This window comes from Schistocerca serialis, chromosome 1, assembly GCF_023864345.2.
Source record: "Schistocerca serialis cubense isolate TAMUIC-IGC-003099 chromosome 1, iqSchSeri2.2, whole genome shotgun sequence".
Taxonomy (NCBI): domain Eukaryota; kingdom Metazoa; phylum Arthropoda; class Insecta; order Orthoptera; family Acrididae; genus Schistocerca; species Schistocerca serialis.
This window is the reverse complement of record NC_064638.1, coordinates 1127276475-1127298121: the sequence shown is the minus strand read 5'-3', so window position 1 is coordinate 1127298121 and position 21647 is coordinate 1127276475. Positions and strand designations below refer to the sequence as shown.

General features: G+C 46.5%; 1 protein-coding gene across 12 annotated transcripts in view; it reads left to right on the top strand.

The window, feature by feature from the left end:
• The window catches only part of LOC126416983 (sorbin and SH3 domain-containing protein 1), a 1139715-nt gene that overhangs the window by 836914 nt on the left and 281154 nt on the right, over window positions 1–21647 (top strand). The window lies entirely within an intron of this gene.

The window sequence follows — 21647 nt, the reverse complement described above, 5'->3', positions numbered from 1 at the left end:
AGAGCGCCGTGGTCCCGTGGTTAGCGTGAGCAGCTGCGGAACGACGGAACGAGAGGTCCTTGGTTCAAGTGTTCCCTCGAGTAAAAAGTTTACTTTCTTTATTTTCGCAAAGTTATGATCTGTCCGTTCGTTCATTGACGTCTCTGTTCACTGTAATAAGTTTAGTGTCTGTGTTTTGCGACCGCACCGCAAAACCCGTGCGATTGTTATTGAAGTCGCGAGCTATATTTGCTGGATTCATATTGCCCACGGAATACATCTCACGTATTTAATGCACTCTCGTCCAAAGTAGCGAACAGTCAAATGCCAGCCAGGGAGCCTCGTTAGCAGGAATACTCTCTTTTCCGTGCGCTGTAATCGGCTGACGTCGTGTATTTCGATGTTTGTTTAGGTGTAGCGTCCCCCATACTACGGCGCAGTTACCTCGCATCGGACGGACGGACGGACAGATAATAATTGTCAAAAAAAAAAAAAAATAAACTTTTCACTCGAGGGAAGATTTGATCCAAGGACCTCTCGTACCGCAGCTGCCCACGGGACCACAGCGCTTCTGAGCGCACATTGTCCTTGATGTTGCGTATCTTGCACATGGACTACTCAGTTTGTATATTTTGCTTATTTTTTTCATAGTTCCACACAACTTCTTCCTGTTTTCTCGATTTATCTGTGTTCAGTTTTTCAAGGCCTATCCACTGTGCCAACTTATAACTAAATCGGAGGGGGGTGCGATGGGGACGTTCCCTTGTGAGTACTAATTCCAATTTAAGCATTTCCTACGAGGACTAAGCAACAAAAACTATTTTTTTCCTGAGCCCGCCCGGTTGGCCGTGCACGGCTTTCCGAGCAGGGAGGAGCGCCTGGTCCCCGGCACGAATCCGCCCGGCGGACTTGCGTCGAGGTCCGGTGAACCGGCCAGTCTGTGGATGGTTTTTAGGCGGTTTTCCATCTGCCTCGGCGAATGCGGGCTGGTTCCCCTTATTCCGCCTCAGTTACACTATGTCGGCGATTGTTGCTCAAACAAGTTCTCCACGTATGAGTACACTACCATTACTCTACCACGCAAACATAGGGGTTTCACTCGTCCCTGGGGAGGTCCACCGGGGGCCGAACCGCACAATAACCCTGGGTTCGGTGTGGGGCGGCGGAGGGGTGAAGTGGACTGCGGTGGTCGTCGTGCGGTTGTGGACCACTGCGGCTGCGGCCTCTCCGTCGTTTCTAGGTCCCCGGTTAACATACAATATACAATTTTTTCCTGTAGTTTCCGTGATACTTTCCTGTCTCTACCATGAATATTTGAAAAGAGCATGTTTTTAAGTACGGTGTGTAATCAAAAACGAACGGTAATTTTCGTTTTTCTTAAAGAATCTTTATTCATTCATCAACATCAACTTTATCCCTTCAGAGTAATCCTCCTCAGGTATGATACATCTATGCCAGCGCTTTTTCCCATCTTGGAAGTACTTCCGCGACTCTGATTTTATCTCATCAGTGATGGGAAAACGACGTTCTTTCATAGTTCCTTTCAGCCTCGGGGATAGAAACAAGTCGCAGGAGTCCATGTCCGGCGAATGTGGTGGCTGAGGCAACGTAACGGTTTTGTTTTTTGTCCGAAAAGTCACGATCACGCATTGAGGTGTGAGAGGGAGCAATATCGTGATGCAATTTCCACAAGTGGTTTTGCCACAGTTCTGATCGTTTCCTTCAAATTGCCTCACGCTAACGGAGCACAACCTCCAGGTAGCATTACTCTTTACTGACCGTACGACCTTAAGGCATGAACTCATGATGCACAATCTCATCGTAATCGAAGAAAAAGTGGAAAGAACCTTCACATTTGATCTAATTTGCCGAATATTGTTCGATCGTGGTTCTTCAGGCAGCTTCCATTGGAACGATTGGGCCTCGGTTTCGACGTCATACCAGTGTACCCATGTTCCGTTTGGTGTTATAACTGTCTTTAGAAGTTCTGGACCGTTGTCGACTTCATTCAGGAATTCCTGAGCCGTGTCTAAGCGATGTCGTTTGTGGTCGCAATTCAACGATTTCGGAACAAATTTTACTGCTACTTGTTTTGTGCGGAAAACATGCGAAAAAATGACCTGGCATGAACCATAGGATATAGCGGCATCAACAACCTCTCTGATGGTGATTAGGTGATTTTCCAGAAACATTTTCTGTATTTCTTCCACATTGTCAAGAGTAATTGATGTGCTAGGGTGTCCAGGGCGGTCGTCGTTTTCAGCGTCTTCTCGACCAAATGGCTCTGAGCACTATGGGACTTAACTTCTGAGGTCATCAGTCCCCTAGAACTTAGAACTAGTTAAACCTAACTAACCTAAGGACATCACACACATCCATGCCCGAGGAAGGATTCGAACCTGAGACCGTAGCGGTCGCACGGTTCCAGACTGTAGCGCCTAGAACCGCTCGGTCACACCGGCCGGCTCTTCTCGACCCTTTGAAACGTTTATACCACTCGTAAACTCTTGTCTTACTAATATTAAATTCTCAAAAAGCCACAGTCAATATTTCGAATGCGGTGCTGCGCTTTATTCCATTTTTCAAGCAAAATTTAATTCAAATTCTTTGACCATGTTTTTCGAAAGTAAAAATTCGCCAAGCTCTCGAAAATACATATAAAATCTTCGACTTCCAACAATAAACTAAATATTCAAAACAGTCGAAAATGCAAACATACGTGTGTATCAACAAGATTGTAAAACAGTTTTGAAAATCGTATGTATGAAGCCCGCGAAATTCAGTAATTTCCGTTACTTGTTTATCATACCTCGTATGATGTCTATAGGCGGAAGCATTCTCGTACCAGTAGGTCGGTAGTAATGCTCTAATTTGTAGACGCTTTTCACGTACCAAACAGCGGAGGTGACGCGATGGGAGCAGTATGGTGCGACAGAATTCGGTGTTCCTTTAAACCGTATAGCCACTGAAACTCAGGAAAAGCTGCACCTAGTGTACGGTGAAGATGCGCTGTCTCGTGCAACAAAGTTTCAAAGAAGACCGACTTGTCTGTATTATGAAGGGTGGACTTGTTGTTTCGACTTCTGCTGTAACTGAGGTCAAGTTCAACACAGCTGCTGTGGTTGTCCGTGAGAATCGGCGGATAACTTTACGTAACCTCAATGAAGTGTTGAGAGTTTCATATGGCAGTGTCTACGATTATGCATGATCATCTCCATACGACCAATGTTTGTGCCTCTTGGGTGCCACGACTGTTGACTCCAGAACAAAAGGCTGCGCGAATGGAGACAGGTTGTGGGGTGCTGTGTCTTCTTGCAGACGTAGGGAATGCATTTTTGGAAACATTATCACCGGCGATACGTCACGGCTGCATCATTAAAATTCCGAGGGAAAACGAGACTGCACAATGTAGTAGTCGCCCGAAAGTTGGTCCATATTCAGGGAAAATAATGATGATCATATTTTTTTGACTTTCATGGAATGATTTAACAGCATACTGTTCCACCTCACACTATCGTTACAGCAGCATACTGCAGATCAGTATTGGCTAAACAGAGGAAGCACATTGCAAGGAAACGACCAGAACTTTTTCGTACTGGGTGACGACTTCATCATGACAATGCGCGGCCCCTCGTCATCAATCAGGTCATGCGGTTTCTGGCTCTATTCAACATTACCTGTGTACCGCGTTCGCCTTATATCCCCGATCTTGCAACCTGTGATTTTTTTTTATTCCCATCACTAAAGGCAAAGCTTCGAGGCATCCGATTGGAGAATTCTGAAGGAGTGCTAAAGAAGAGTGAGGCGATTCTCAGGGACCCGACAAAGAATGGCCTGCGCCGTTTGTTCCAGGACTTGCAGAGATGCCCAAAAAATTGCATTGAACTAGGACGGGAGTACCTCGAAAAAGATCACGTAAGCATTGAAATGGGGTCATAAAAAAGTGTGAAAAAATCAGTCCCAGTCTTTGACGATCAGTCCTCGTACACTGCGGGGGGGGGAAATGAAACAGTATCAAGGACAAGGTCACTTTATTGAAAAGTGATGTGAAAGGTAGCTCCATTTTTCCAGTATATGATAACAAATTCAGAACAAATGAAACAAACTTGTCATTGTAAAGGATGCCCAAACATTCGCATTAATACGTTGTGTACCCTCTCTCCCGCTCCCTCCCCCGCGCTCTACCTCGATCTAGCGCCATTGCAGGCGCATATTCTCGCATGCAAACAATCATGCCGAATGGCATCCTGCAATAGGCTGTCCCAAGGATCGTGCGCCTTTTGTTGCAATTCGCCAATTGTCCTCGCAGGCCCTGGAGAACCAGTGAGTTCCCGCGTCATGTCCCATGCACATTCAGTTGGCGAGACATCTGGTGATTATACTGGCCATAGCAGTTGTTGTAAGCCATGAAGAGCACTCTGCGTCGTACGCGGATGTTCATTGTCCTGCTGGAAAAGCATATTACCTTCCTATCGAAGAAATTCCAGTGCCACAGGGATATAACAGCCTGTGCAGTGTAACGTGCACTGATTACCTTACCGTGCAGAAACACTAAACGAGCAAAAGTGACCGTGAGTTTAACTTATGCCCTCAGCACACACACCATGAAGCCTGGGATGGAAGCTTTTTGTCGTTGGGGAATGCACTCTGGAATAGTCAGTTTACCAGGTCTACACCATATGTGTATACGTCCATACTCGCATACAGAAAGAACCTACCCTCCTCACTGAAGCCAACAGAACGCTATTCCACTTTCAAACCAACGTTTTCACGACAAGAGTAGCCATGATTCGTAATGTCATGGTGTCGGTGGTAGTCTATCCAGAGGCACACGTAATCTTAGTGGTAAGTTCCTATGGGACCAAACTACTAAGGTCATCGGTCCCTAGGCTTACACTCTACTTAATCTAACTTTAACTAACTTACGCTAAGGACAACACACATACCCTCGCCCGGGGAAGGACTCGAACCTCCGACGGGGGAAGCCGCGCGAACCGTGACGAGGCGCCTAAGACCGCACGGCTACCCCGCGTATTAAAATGTTCAAATGTGTGTGAATTCCTAAGAGACCAAACTGCTGAAGTCATCGGACCCTAGCCGCGCGGTCAGGGGCATCTTGCACGGTCCACGCGGCTGTCCCCGTAGGAAGTTCGAGTCCTCCCTCGGTCATGGGTGTGTGTTTTGTCCATAGAGTAAGTTAGTTTAAGTTAGATTAAGTAGTGTGTAAGCTTAGGGACCGATGATCTAAGCAGTTTGGTCCCGTAAGATATTACCACAAATTTACAAATATATCGGTCCCTAGACTTACACACTGCTTAACCTAACTTAAACTAACAACAATGCACACACCCATGCCCGAGGGAGGACTCGAACTTCCGGCGGGAGGGGCCGCTCAAGCCGTGACATGGCGCCTTAAACCGTGCGGTCACTCCGCGCGGCAATCTTAGTCCTGCTGCCTGCAGATGGTTCCCAAAAGTCTCGGATGACAAAGCAAGTGCAACTTACGCGCAGATTTTGTCCCTGGATGATCATCGATCGGCCACTGCAGCTCGCATAATGCGTCGATCTTGACGTGGGTCTATACTATTCAGACGTCCACAACCTCGTCTACAGGAGTAAGAATGTTCCCCTCAAAGCAGCGACACACGTTGATACGTCTGCAGCAGTATGTTGATACGTCCTTTCCGCAGGCACACAATGCGACCCCGTTCAAAAGTCTGAAGCTGTTCAACAGAGTATGTATTCGTCGGTGGGCCGTGGTTGTACGTTAGAATAAATGTTGCAAAAACTGTTCACCTCTCAGCTGAATTACTGCGTGCAGAGTCAGAACAGAGGGTGCACAGATAGGCCTCTTGAGCTCCATCTGATCTCCGATGTCCGTGACAGATGAATCATTAACACTACAAGCCCTCAAAATGCACATATTATATGGTTCAAATGGTTCTGAGCACTATGGGACTTTACATCTACGGTCATCAGTCCCCTAGAACTTAGAACTACTTAAACCTAACTAACCTAAGGACATCACACAACACCCAGTCATCACGAGGCAGAGAAAATCCCTGACCCCGGCGGGAATCGTACCCGGGCGCGGGAAGCGAGAACGCTACCGCACGACCACGAGCTGCGGACGCACATATTATATCCTGGTGCCACTGACACAGTTATTAGGGGTATTGCATCTTTTCTAGCAGTGTACGTCGTTTATTTTCCTGCCTCAGCTGATTATGTTTTTTGCAGTATAACTAGTTTAGATCACACTTGATCTCTTCAGGTCTGAAACGAAGTAAAAAAGCTAAGTATGCATTTTTCATTATTTCACAATAAGTAGAAAAGTGTTGTGCATAATTCTTGAATTTGCCTACGTTGTTGCATGAGCAACCTATCGTGTCTATGCAATGAAGCCTGTGTCTGTGTATAAACTATGGGTTGCTTGACTGTGAATAGTTGCGAGACAATTTTCACAGAAAGAGAAAGAACCCGACAGCATCCGACTGAAATATTAGAAGCTGTTACAGTGTTTAAATATTCAGGTGAGGCACTCAACGCATAACACCCCTTTCATTTCATGAACGGTTCCAGGTATCGAAAGGAGGTTTTTGGCAAATGATGGTACGCTGAGGGGCACGTATTTGTTTTTTTTCACTCAAAAACAAGTTCAGAGATGTTCAATATGGCCCCCTCCAGACACTCGAGCAATATCAACCCGATACTCTAACTCGTTCCACGCTCTCTGTAGCATATCAGGCGTAACAGTTTGGATAGCTGCTGTTATTTCTCGTTTCAAATCATCAATGGTGGCTGGGAGAGGTGGCCGAAACACCATATCCTTAACATACCCCCATAAGAAAAAATTGCAGGGAGTAAGATCAGGGCTTCTTGGAGGCCAGTGATGAAGTGCTCTGTCACGGGCTGCCTGGCCTTTGCACAAACACCCATTCTCTGTAAACTGTTTATACCAACGTTTAATACACCACCTATCAGGAGGTTTAACACCATACTTCGTTCGAAATGCACGCTGAACAACTGTCGTCGATTCACTTCTGCCATACTCAATAACACAAAATGCTTTCTGTTGAGCGGTCGCCATCTTAGCATCAACTGACGCTGACGCCTAGTCAACAGCGCCTCAAGCGAACAAATGTACAACTAAATGAAACTTTATAGCTCCCTTAATTCGCCGACAGATAGTGCTTAGCTCTGCCTTTTGTCGTTGCAGAGTTTTAAATTCCTAAAGTTTTGGTATTCTTTTTGAATCACCCTGTATAATGTTAGTCAGTTTGGGGTTGAAACTCTTCGCAAAAGAATCCGAGAAATATTCTAATATTCTGAGGCAAGTCGATCTGAATCGGCTGTTGCATTATAAATACGTTCATGAGAGGATACATTAATGTATCAAGTCTTTCAACTGTTCACTTGCCTGCGAGCTGTGTCGTCTATCGGCAGGTCATTTCTGCTTCAACATTCCTTGCATGCAGATGTGTAAACGAGTGAGAGAAGTTAGACATGCTTTTTTTTATACGGTGAACGTCAAATAAATCCCGTCAAAGCGGTAGGGATCGTCGCTGTCCGTCGCGCCAGGCACGGGCACGAATTGTTAGGTCACTAGTGCGAAGGGGCAGCTGCAACGTCAGAGGACTGCAGCTGACACGTGGCACGAGACGTATTCCCAATGAATGTTAAGATCAGCCAGACGAGTGTCAGTCGCATCTTGGATCGACATAAATTCCACTCGTTTCAACTGTCACTCTGAGGACGTGATTTCGAAGGTCGTATAGAATTTTTTGAGTTTTTCCTGCAGCAACCGAGAGACTACAAGACATTTTTTCCAACGTGTTCTCTTTACCAGTGAAGCAACGTTAACAAACCACAGTAATGTGAACTTACACAACATGGAGTACTGGGCAGCTGAAAATCCACGCTGGCTTCGTCACACACACGTGGAGCGTAAACGCGCGGTGCGACATCATAGGAAACTCCATTGTGGAGCCTGACTCATACCAGGGGTGTTAATGGAAATACGTATCCACATTTTGTAATGAATCTTCTACTTGTTCTTGTAGAACAGGCATCACTGGATAAGCGACATATCATCCAATGCACTTTCATCTGTTCATCTATCTATCGAACGGCAACTACAAATATGCCTTGTAGTCGATGGTAAGCAATTTGAGAACATGTTTAAGTAAAGTGTAAAACTACGTTTCGTTAAGAAAAGTATTTATTGTATGGATGATATGACGCCAGTCATTCTGAACAATTTCGGATAATACCTATAGACACACATGTCCGACAGCAGGTGGTTCACCTTTAAGAAGCATTCAGGCGTCTCCAGTCAAATACAGATTAGTTTTATTTTATTTTTGATGTAGGAAGTTTTTTTCGTGAATAGGATGGTTTATCTTTATGAAGTATGAACGACCGACGTTTCTGTTCCGACTTTGACAACTAAGCAGCAAAGCGGAGGGCTTAAATGAAGAACTGTCTGATGTACCCTCATATCAAATAGTTTTCATAATACCCGTCTGATGCACCAGAAGCCAGCATATGCCGTAGTTCCATATACAATAATCATGGCAGACCCTGTATCCATGTCATAAAGGAAGTGAAGTTTTATTTTAGTAGCGTTGGCCTGTCTTGCTGCACATTATGACGCAGCATGGAATTGTGAAATGTTACATCGACAATGTTAACAAGCGCTGTATCACTGTTATAGTATTTCCAGGAGCTATTGAATGGAGTTAAGAAAAGCCCATGATTCCATTAAAAAATTTTCGTTTCAGTATCTCGGTTGATATCGGAGTTCAGAGCATTACCCATACAAAACATCATGTGTCCCTCAGCACACTATCAACTGCGAAAAATCTCGTTTCGATATCTCGAACCGTTCACGAAATTAAAGGGGTGTTTCGTCTTACTTGACTCACCCTATGTTAAAGTCAGCAGTAAGGAAGACGAAAACTTCTCCCTTATTACGTAGACATGACAGCAGACATGGAAAAATTGTTCAAATGGCTCTGAGCACAATGGGACTCAACTGATGAGGTCATTAGTCCCCTAGAACTTAGAACTAGTTAAACCTAACTAACCTAAGGACATCACAAACATCCATGCCCGAGGCAGGATTCGAACCTGCGGCCGTAGCGGTCTTGCGGTTCCACACTGCAGCGCCTTTAACCGCACGACCACTTCGGCCGGCCAGACATGGAAAGAATAGTGTACTTTAATGGGATTGTTTGAAAGAATAAACAGTGTTCTTGCATAACCAAACTTGGTAAATTGAGACAAACAATTTTCTAGAAAAACAATTAAATAATTCTGTTGGAAGCGCCATGTGAATGAGCTAAAGGAGATTAGGGTGCCTACCAAGGCATATGACAGTAAATTTTTCCTCATTCCTTTTTCGTCATGGACCAACACAAAGCCCCAAACATACGTAAGAAGTATTCTCCACTATGGAAGTAATTTATATCTCGCTTATTCCTGTCGAACTTTCTGACCTGCAGGAACAGTGGTTCGCAGTTCGACAGCAGTGTTCGCGTCGGCTCGCAATACCGGACGGCCGTCAGACGACAAGTCCTTACGTGTCACAGTGGCCATGTCAGCACGAGGGCGCGAGCTTCTGCGCTCGTCCTCCAGCACCGCAGTGCCGTCCACTTCCAAGTCCCCTTCTCCGGCACCCTCCACACCTCGCCGCCCCAGCGTCTCCCCGGTGGGCCGTGGCGCCTCCCTCTCGCCGTCTCCGGGACCGCTGCACAGGTCCCGCTCCAGGATAATATCCGTGGTGGGCGCTCCACCGTCCAGCCTCGCCCGCCGCAAGGACTCGGTCTCTCCGGCGCCCCAGAGGACCGCCTCGAGGACTTCGCTGGCACTGCGAGACGAAGCGAAAGCGCGGCCCAAGAAATTGGAGAAGCCGGGATCCGACTCTGTGAAGAAGAAGGTGAAAGCGCCGGGCAAGAGCAGCCCGCCCTCGTCCGTCACCAAGCTGGAAACGAGGAAGGTGCACGGGAGCACCGGTTCGGTGCGATCCGCCGCCAGGACCGCTCCCGAAGCGAAGAAGAAGTCCGTGAGGAAAACGAAGGCGGAAGAGGGTGCGCCGAAGAAAGGGGTGGCGGCGAATAAGCCGGAGAGGCCGCCTGGGAAGAAGAAAAAGTCGCCACCGAGCTCGTCAGACGAGCGCAAGAGCCGCAAGGAGTTGTCAGTCGCGTCCAGGTCGGCGACTGTGGCGGACCTGAGCGCGCTCGACGACGAGCCGTCGTCGCAGTTCGGCGGCAGCGACGAGGAGGCGTCGGTTTCGGCGCCGGGCCGGTCGGACACGTTCTTCCGGCACCTGCTGCTGCGCGACGCGCCGTCGCCCGCGCCGTCGGCGGGCAGCGCGCAGCGCGCGCACTCGTCGGTGCTGGAGCGCGCGCGCCTCTTCTGCGAGCGCGCGGCGCGCGGTCCCCGCCGCCAGGCCGCTCCGCGCGCAGAGCCGCCGCTGGGCCTGCTCAGCGTCTACCTGTCGCAGCGCCGCCCCGTCACGGAGTCCAAGTTCCGCAGCCTGGACCGCGAGCTGAGCGCCGCCTCGCGCTCCGCCAGCCCCTCGCCGCAGCGCGCGCCCGGGAAGCCCTTCTGTTACCTCCCGCGCATCGCAGCTGCCTCTGCAGCCGGCACTGGCGTCGTCAGCGAGAGGCGCGCCATGTTCGGCTCGCTGGCTTCCTCGCGCGGAGTCAGTCCGGATGTAGCTGCCGAGGTAATTAAGCTTTTAATTTGTGAACTTGCACTGCATTCCCACTACAGTGGAACCTCATTAATCTGGACTGGGTAGGACCGTAGGATACAATTAGAATGACACGACGTTAAATTTCGTGAACGTACACATTATATTTATTTTCACGTTAACACAAAAACTACAACAACTTCGTCAGTCTCTGATAGCTAGCATATTCCACGCCACTCTTTCCATATTTCTAACCAACACTGGCTACAGGTGAAGTTAGAATTACCATTAGAAAATTTCTTGTGTAATCCTATCACTTTTCCCTGCAATGTGTGCCCTGAAACTGGAATGCCACTGTCCCTGTTTTGCCACATGAAAAGTGCGTCATGAGCATGGCATTCTTTGCCTTTACATTAGAATTTTGAAACAAAAGCTTCGCTTTGCTCTGGTTATTTTTCCTGTCTGGCACCATTGAAGTTCAAACACCAAGTTCAGCAACGTTTCTCAACAATTTGCCGTTATCGATCGTATGCAGTGCATCTTGTCCGTGGGAATGTCTATGATGTTGTTTTACACTCTCAACAAACAGGGGCAATCCATTATTGTACAGCGCAATGTTAACTTGTGAACTGACACTGTGCCAGGGTCCATGTGTGTTGTGGTTGAATTTGAATTTAATAATTGCTATCGTCGATTGTTGTCACTATTACTTTTGGAGTATCTTATACTGTTCAGTGATTAGACATTTAAAAAAAAATCTGTGTGAAGTAGTGGTCTGCACTACTGAGGATTAATAAACGAGATTCCACTGTATGTTATGGTATACCACCTTAAAATGTTTTACTATTTTAATGAATTAACTGTGGCAAGAAATATGAACACTGTTACAGAAATGTACGAAGTAAGGGAAGAAGAAGTAGCAAAAATTACCCTCGTTGTGTATTAAAACAAGAAATAATACACAAAAATGTCCAAGTCTAAGGCTATAACGACACAAGGTGACCCCAAAGCCTCTGATAAAGCTTTTAAAGCTGTCAGCTACTTCCATTACCTACATGTTCTTTTAGCCAGTGATAATAAGGTGAAACAATGTATTAGAAACAAGATACAAGCAGGCAGTACACCTTGTTATGTGAACTTAGACATGCTGAGGAATTCTCTAATTACAAGAATAACAGCTGCTCCCTTGTATGACCAGTTTTTACATATGGTTCAGAAATACAGGCAATAACAGAAGTGTATAAAAACAAGTGGTGACATTACTTTTCATCTTGTAGATGAAGACAAGTCAACGATGTCAGACACATCGAATACAATTAGAAGGAATGTTCAAAATCACGTCCCTGCAGTATCCTGTACCATTATCTGTGTACCATAACAACAAGCAACTAACCCTCTGTGCGGCGAAAAGAAGTCTCTGCCCTAGGAATCTTTCATCCAGGCACATTCTCATTTGCCCCACAGCTCACTTCGGCGACTTGCGCGTCGATGGATATGAAATGATGATGATTAGGACAACACAACAGTCCCTGAGCGGAGAAAATCTCCCACCCAGCCGGGAATCAAACCCAGGCCCTTAGGATTGACATTCTGTCGCACTGACCACTCAGTTACCAGGGGTGGATGCTTTGATAATGGTGAAGTGGTGCAAGCAGAGGTGAGGTTGTGGCCCCATCAACAAAGTCAAACAGTCTGCAGTGACAGTATTAGCAAACTGGTCTCCCACTGGGAAAAAGTGTTCATTCCCAGCATGACTATGTTGACAAATAAATGCGTAGGCATGAAGAATAAATATGTAGACAGTTGGTAAAGTCTGTTTTATTTAAAAGGCTCTGAGAGTTTTCACACAAAAAATTTGGGGACATTACTTTGAGTATGCTCTCGTACATTAATTTTTGGGGAAATGTTGTGGGGTTGACAGGAGAAATTGCTTCAGCTTCATCTCAAAAGTAAAAGTGCTATTAATTGTGCAAAGAATGCATGATAGCTGTTTCCATGCTAAGGTGCATGTGCAATGAGGATCTGGTGAAGCAGTCACAGCATACGGTAGTCACACAGTTTGCCTAGCCGCAACTAAACTAACTTGCAGAAGTAATGAGCAGAAGCAATTGTACTTCTGTCTAGTGTTCTCACTAGGTATGCCTTGTTAGATTACTTTTCAATAGTGGAGATTCAATAGATGGAGTGATGGCATGTGTTTACACCCTGTAGAAAGATGTTTCGAAAGTTTTTAAGATTGTAGAAGCTAGTGCAAGTCTTTCTACATGTGACGACAGTTTCGGACCTGGATGAATAAAAAAAATAGAGAAAAATTAAAATAGTGGTTTTAATGCTTTTGGTGTTCTACATAGTCTCCCCACACTTGAGAACAATGCACATAACATTCATATACCGTGAGAAACTCTCAAGAAAACTTTTCTTTGGGGGTGTTGTTAAACTCAGACTTGACATTGGCTTGAATGTCAGTTACGTCATCAAAGTGTTGACCCTTCATGTGAATTTGTGCACTACTTCGTTTTGTGGTATGTTCTTATTGATAACATCAAGTCTCATCACCCATGATGACATTTTCTTTCCTGGAAATGAAATGTCCACATTTTGCATTTCAGTCACACCTCGGAAAGTGTTCACGTGTCGTTGTTTTTGTTCAGGAGTCCAGATGTGAGGAACAATCAAATCTGTCGAGAAGGTCCTTTGGAGTGTTCTTAAACTTTTGTGTTGCATTGGCTCGAATGTTAGTTATGTCATCAAAGCGGTGATCCTTCGGGTGAATTTCTGCACTTCGTCATTTGGTGATAGATTCCTATTCAGAATGTCAAATCTCGTTATTTGAGTATCAATTTCCTGCATTTTGCGTTTCAGTCAAACCTTAGCAGGCATCCGTGCATTGTCATTATTTTTCAGGGATCTAGGTATGTGGGACAAACTCTGCACTTGAAACTTCCTGGCAGATTAAAACTGTGTGCCGGACTGAGACTCGAACTCGGGACCTTTGCCTTTTGCGGGCAAGTGCTCTACCATCTGAGCTATTCAAGCACGACTCACGTCCCGTCCTCACAGCTTTAATTCTGCCAGTACCTCGTCTCCTACCTTCCAATCTTCACAGAAGCTCTCCTGCCAACCCATGAAAGGCGAAGGTCCCAAGTTCGAGTCTGGATCCGGCACACAGTTTTAATCTGCCAGGAAGTTTCATATCAGCGCACTCTTCGCTGCGCAGTGAAAATCTCATTCTGAAAAAAAAAAAAAAAAAAAAAAAAATGGTTCAATTGGCTCTGAGCACTTAACATCGGAGGTCATCAGTCCCCTAGAACTTAGAACTACTTAAACCTAACTAGCCTAAGAACATCACACACATCCATGCCCGAAACAGGATTCGAACCTGCGACCGTAGCGGCCGCGCGGTTCCAGACTGTAGCGCCTAGAATTGCTCGGCCACTCCGGCCGGCCATTCTGGAATGATCCCCCAGGCTGTGGCTAAGCCATGTCTTCGCAATATGCTTTTTTTCAGGAGTGCTAGTTCTGCAAGGTACGCAGGAGAGCTTCTGTGAAGTTTGGAAGGTGGGAGACGAGGTACTGGCGGAATTACAGCTGTGAGGACGGAGCATGAGTCGTGCTTGGGTATCTCAGATGGAGCCGGCACGGTAGCTCAGCGTGTTTGGTCAGAGGGTTAGCTGCCCTCTGTAATAAAAAAACTGAGTTAAAAGAAAGGCGAAGGTCCCGAGTTCGAATCTCAGTCCGGCACGCAGTTTTAATCTGCCGGGAAGTTTCGAATCAGCGCACACTTCGCTGCAGACTGAAAATCTCATTCTGGAACTCTGCACATGGTTTTCACTTCTTCAAAACACTTTGGAGAATATCTCCAAGTCCTAATTTAGAGATGTTTTTCCTTTGCCACACTTCCGCTATTTAACACTGTCTGCTCACAACTAACTGGTCGAATGGAAATCTACAGTTTACAGTTGTCAGTTCGAGCTAGCAATGCAGTTACAGTGCATTGCAAAAACAGTTAATGTCTGGTAGGATAGCCACAATCAGTAATTTTACAATGTAACTTTTAATTCATCTTGATTGCAAAATGTTTATTCATATGACAGTTTCGGTTCCTTTAGAACCATCTTCACATCTGATATTTCGGTTACAGGAGTAACCCGTCCAAATACAGCAACTTTCACATGTTGCGTCACACGTGATGCTGTATTTGGACGGATTACTCCTGTAACCGAAATATCAGATCTGAAGATGGTTCTAAAGGAACGGAAACTAGTCATATGAATGAACATTTTGCAATCAAGACAGATTAAAAATTACATTGCAGTTATAGTGGTTATATGTGGAAGTTTTTGGACGAATGGTGTATTTTTTGGATAGCTGAGATGCTGGTACAAAATTACAGCTAGTTCTACACTCTGTCGTGTTTGTTCAGTTGAAGGAGAGGAGGAGCAAAAGCGAGCCGCCGCCCGCCACCAGCTCTTCGACTGCCAGCTGGGTGAGCAGAGTGACGGTGGCGGCCAGGTCGCCGCCCCCGCGCCGCCGCGACCGGGAGTCCCCGCCGCCGCCGGCGTCGCCCACGCGGTCCCCGTCCAGCCGCAGGATCCGCAGCGTCAAGGCGCCGGGCCCGGCGCCCCCGGTGGAGGGCCCCACCGGACCCAGGCCGCGCCAGGCGCGCGCGCACAGCGCGGGGGACGCGGAGGCGCGCGGCGCGCCCGGGGCAGCCCCGCTGTCGCGCGCGGCCAGCTCCGCGTCGCTGGCCGACTACCCGGCCTACGTGGCAGAGCTGCTGCACTCGTCGCAGCGGTCGGCGCGCTTCCGCGAGCTGCGCAGCTTCTACTGCAGCCTGGAGCGGCTGGGCCAGCTGGAGCGCGCCACGTCGGCGGGCGACGTGCGCGCACACGCGCGGCTGCCGGCCGCCTCGCTCGTCGTCGACGTGGAGCGCTGGCGGCGGCTGCGCGCGGCCGAGCGCGCCGACGAGGAGCTGCGCCGCCTGCGCAGCAGCCTGCGCGCCGCGCAGCGCGACCGCGGCCTGCTGTTCGCCGCCGCCGACGCGGAGCGCCTGCGCTGGCGGCCCGACCGCGGCCTGCGCTGCAAGGAGCGCTCCGTCGACGACCTGCGCCACGCCGTGCTCGAGGCCGCCGAGTCGCCGCGGCCGCCGTCGGCGGCGCGCCGGCGCGAGCTCGAGCTGGCGCGCGACGTGTACAAGCCGCTGTGGCGCGGCGCCTCCGTGCTCGACCTGGCAGGCAGCCTCAGCTCGGTGGCCGGCTCGCACCGCGGCCGCGCCGTCGTCGACGCCCGCCACTCCGGCGCCGCCGGCTCCCGGTCGCCGCCGCCCGCTCTGAGCCGCCGCCACTACGAGGGCATCGGCAGCCGCCTCTGGAGCAGCCTATCTGTGGAGCAGGTGGCCGCGCTCAAGACGCAGCTCACGGAGATCTACAGCGGCGACGAACCCGCGGCCACTTCCCCTACGAGGCGCCAGCGCCTGCAGGTAACGGCACTTCTTATTCGAAGTAGTCCCAGAGTTTCATACACGTTAAACACAGAACCTCGCAAATCGGAAACGTTACATAAGAACAGCATAGTACCGAGAAATACACACGAAAATGGGAATCATTTCCCGAAACGCATCGTCTTAAAAATGAATGAAAAGAAAGTCATCACTGGTAGCAGAAAAGTTATTTATAAACTAACACATTCCAGAATGAGATTTTCACTCTCCAGCGGAGTGTGCACTGAAAGGAAACTTCCTTGCAGATTACAACTGTGTGCCAGACCGAGACTCGAACTCGGGACCTTTGCCTTTCGCGGATAAATGCTCTACGGTCTGAGCTACCCGAGCATGACTCACGCCCCGTCCTCACAGCTTTACTTCTGCCAGTACCTCGTCTCCTACCTTCCAAGAGCTTCTAGAGCTTCTGTAAAGTTTGGAAGATAGGAGACGAGGTACTGGCAGAAGTAAAGCTGTTAGGATGGGGCGTGAGTCGTGCTTGGGTAGCTCAGACGGTAGAGCACTTGCCCGCGAAAGGCAAAGGTCCTGAGTTCGAGTCTCGGTCTGGCACACAGTTTTAATTTGCCAGGAAATTAACAGACCCATTGTTCTCACAGCCGCAAGCTTTCTAAAAACCATTTATAACGGACAAAATCAGAAGACAGTTTCTGGTTGACGCATTTTATACATAGGATACATTAGGATATCAGTATTTTAGTAATTTTAAGAAAATCTGTACGTATGAAAATGTGTCTCTGATGTCTTAATAAATATTGAATTTCGTCCATTTTATTAAGTTTAATTTGTTTTTATTGTTTTGAATAAACACCTAAAATTGTATATTGACGCTAGAAAGATAACTATATAACAACATACGAAAAAGACAATCATACGCAAGTGATATAAGTTATCTTTCTAAACTTGAAAATATTCCCTTTTTAAGAAAAGTTCCAGGACAGGTGTTTTTTTTTTTTTTTTTTTTAAATAGAAAATTGCACTTACCTCTCGGAAACAAGCTGGGAAATTGTCAACTGCAATGCTTGTAAGCTCATTTGTCACATCTCATTGGATGTTTGCGATATCTTAATGAAGCTTTCCTTTCAATCGCCATTTCACTCGCGGAAACAAGAAGAAATTGGAAGGCGAGGTCAGGCGAAAATGGCGGATGTGGGATGGCAATAACAGAATATCTGGCCAGATACTTGGTAATAATACAGTTTGTGATCTTGCATTGTCATACCGTAAGAACGAGTCCTGAGAGTGCCACAGATCAGGTTGGCGACTTGCAATTGGTCGTCGCAAACGTTTCAACACTTCGATGTGAAGAGTTTGGTTCACTTCTTTGTCCTGGAGCAACATACTGATGGTGAACTGATACTCTACTATCAAAGAATGCAATCAACATTATCTTTGTTCTCGAAGATCGTCGTTTGACATTTTTCGAAGCTGGTGATCCAGGACTCAGCCATTCAGCACTTCGACGCGTCGTTTGAGGGTTATACTGGTAGCACCAACTTTCATCGCTAGCAATAATCTTTGTCAGAAAAGTGGGATCACATCTGACTACGTCCTGTAGTTCAGCAGAAATTCTTCGTCTTTCCTCATTCTGTTAACCTGTTAGGGATGAGTTTTGCATTAAGTTTTCGTTTCCCTAAATCTTCATTCAGCACTTTGACGCGTCGTTTGAGGGTTATACTGGTAGCACCAACTTTCATCGCTAGCAATAATCTTTGTCAGAAAAGTGGGATCACATCTGACTACATCCTGTAGTTCAGCAGAAATTCTTCGTCTTTCCTCATTCTGTTAACCTGTTAGGGATGAGTTTTGCATTAAGTTTTCGTTTCCCTAAATCTTCATTCAGCACTTTGACGCGTCGTTTGAGGGTTATACTGGTAGCACCAACTTTCATCGCTAGCAATAATCTTTGTCAGAAAAGTGGGATCACATCTGACTACATCCTGTAGTTCAGCAGAAATTCTTCGTCTTTCCTCATTCTGTTAACCTGTTAGGGATGAGTTTTGCATTAAGTTTTCGTTTCCCTAAATCTTCATTCAGCACTTTGACGCGTCGTTTGAGGGTTATACTGGTAGCACCAACTTTCATCGCTATCAATAATCTTTGTCAGAAAAGTGGGATCACATCTGACTACATCCTGTAGTTCAGCAGAAATTCTTCGTCTTTCCTCATTCTGTTAAGCTGTTAGGGATGAGTTTTGCATTAAGTTTTCGTTTCCCTAAATCTTCATTCAGCACTTTGACGCGTCGTTTGAGGGTTATACTGGTAGCACCAACTTTCATCGCTATCAATAATCTTTGTCAGAAAAGTGGGATCACATCTGACTACATCCTGTAGTTCAGCAGAAATTCTTCGTCTTTCCTCATTCTGTTAAGCTGTTAGGGATGAGTTTTGCATTAAGTTTTCGTTTCCCTAAATCTTCATTCAGCACTTTGACGCGTCGTTTGAGGGTTATACTGGTAGCACCAACTTTCATCGCTAGCAATAATCTTTGTCAGAAAAGTGGGATCACATCTGACTACATCCTGTAGTTCAGCAGAAATTCTTCGTCTTTCCTCATTCTGTTAAGCTGTTAGGGATGAGTTTTCCATTAAGTTTTCATTTCCCTAAATCTTCGCAAAAAACCTTATGGCGCATATCACGATTAAAGTAAAGTTGCTCTGATACCGCACGCACATCGACATAACTGCCTTACACGCTCCACGTTTGCATCGGTATGTGCAATAGACGGGCGACCAGCTCTGGAATCGTCTTGCACTGAATCTCTGCCTTCACGAACCCTTTTGTGTCGCTCGAAAAAAACAACTTCTTGAAGAAGCCTCGCCTGAATATGTTTCCTTAATCATTATCCACATTTTCTCGAGCTTAACGTGGAACTTAATGTTCAGTCGTTGCTCAGAATCAGCATCCATTGCGTCACCGCATCTAATCCGCCAAGTGTTGCTAAGTACAGCCCTGCCATATAGTGAGTTTGCGCGGGGACATGGGCGAGGTTATTTCACGGATGCACACGTACCAGGTAACATAAAGACAGAATTTGTTACTTTTTATTATTGCAACTTAGAAACCTACATCTATGTGTTTACTCTCCTGTTCACAATAAAGTGACTGGCAGAGGGTTCCATGAACCACCTTCAAGCTGTCTCTCTACTGTCCCACTCGAACGCCGCACGTGAAAAACGAGCACTTACATTTTTCTGTGCAAGCTCTCATTTCTTTCATTTTATCGTGATGATCATTTCTCCCTGTGTATGTGGGTGCCAACAGAATGTTTTCGCAATCGGAGGAGAAAATTTATGATAGAAATTTCATGAGAAGATCCCATCGCAACGGAAAACGCCTTTGATTTAATGATTGCCGCTCCAATTCATGTATCATGTCTGTGGCACCATTTCGCGATAATACAAAACTAGTTGCCCTTCTCTGTACTTCTTCGATGTCATCCGTCAGTCCCACCTGATGCAGATCCCACATCACACAGCAGTACTCCAGAATAGGGCGGACAAACGCGGTGTAAGCAGTCCCTTTAGTTGACCTGTTGCATCTTCTGAGTGTTCTGCCAATGAATCGCAGTCTTTGGTTTGCTCTACCCACAACACTATCTAAGTGATCGTTCCAATTTAGGTTATTTGTAATTTTAATCCCTAAGTATTTAGTTGAATTTATAGCCTTCAGATTAGTGTGACTTATCGCGTAATGGAAATTTACCGGATTTCTTTTAGTACTCGTGTGAATAATTTCACACTTTTCTTTATTCAAGGTCAATTTTCACTTTTCTCGCCATACAGATATCTTATCTAAATCATTTGTAAGTCGTTTCGATCATCTGATGACTTTACAAGACGGTAAATGACAGCATCATCAGCAAACAATCTAAGACGGCTACTCAGATTGTCTCCTATGTCGTTAATATAGATCAGGAACAATAGAAAACCTATAACATGTCCTTGGGGAACGCCGGATATTACTTCTGTTTTGCTCGATGACTTTCCGTCTATTACTACGAACTGTGATTTTCTGACAGGAACTCACGAATCCAGTCACACAACTGAGGCGATACTCCGTAGGCACTCAGTTTGGTTAGAAGACGCTTGTGAGGAACAGTGTCGAAAGCCTTCAGGAAATCTAAAAATGTGGAATCAATTTGACATCACCTGTCGATAGCACACATTACTTCATGAGTATTAAGAGCTAGTTGTGTTTAGCAGAAACGATATTTTCTGAATCCGTGCTGACTATGTGTCAATAAATCGTTTTCTTCAAATTACTTCATTATGTTCGAATACACTATATGTTCCAAAGCCCTACTGCAAATCGACGTTAGTGATATGAGCCTGTAATTCAACGGATTACTTATACTTGCCCTTTTGGGTATTGGTGTGACTTCAGCAATTTTCCAGTCTTAGGTACGGATCATTCTGTGAGCGAGCGGTTGTATATAATTGCTAAATATGGAGCTATTGTATCAGCATACTCTGGGAGGAACCTGACTGGTATACAATCTGTACCTGAAGTCTTGCCTTTTTTAAGTGTTTTAAGCTGCTTTGCGACACTGAGGATATCTATTTCTATGTTTCTCATCTTGGCAGTTGTTCTTCTTTGGTGAAGGAATTTTGGAAAACCGTGTTTAATAACTCTGCTTTAGTGGCACTGTCATCAGTGACTTCACCGTTGTTATCGCGCAGTGAAGGTATTGATTGCGTCTTGTCACTGGTGTGCTTTATGTATGACCTGTACTGGAACTTTTCTGAGAAAAGGAGTACAAAAATCTCTTTGCTTCATACCCTACTGGCCATTAAAATTGCTACACCACGAAGATGACATGCTACAGACGCGAAATTTAACCGACAGGAAGGAGATTCTGCGATACGCAAATGATTAGCTTTTCAGAGCTTTCATACAAGGTTGGCGCCGTTGGCGACACCTACATCGTGCTGACATGAGGAAAGTTTGCAACCGATTTCTCATACACAAACAGCAGTTGACTGGCGTTGCCTGCTGAAACGTTGTTGTGATGCCTCGTGTAAGGAGGAGAAATGCCTACCATCACGTTTCCGACTTCGATGAAGGACGGATTGTAAAATGGCTCAAATGGCTCTGAGCACTATGGGACTCAACTGCTGACGTCATTAGTCCCCTAGAACTTAGAACTAGTTAAACCTAACTAACCTAAGGACATCACAAACATCCATGCCCGAGGCAGGATTCGAACCTGCGACCGTAGCGGTCTTGCGGTTCCAGACTGCAGCGCCTTTAACCGCACGGCCACTTCGGCCGGCGACGGATTGTAGCCCATCGCGATTGCGGTTTATCGTGTCGCGACATTGCTGCTCGCGTTAGTCGAGATCCAATGACTGTTAGCAGAATATGGAATCGGTGGGTTCAGGAGGGTAATACGGAACGCCGTGCTGGATCCCAACGGCCTCGAATCACTAGCAGTCGAGATGCCAGGCATCTTATCCGCACGGCTGTAAC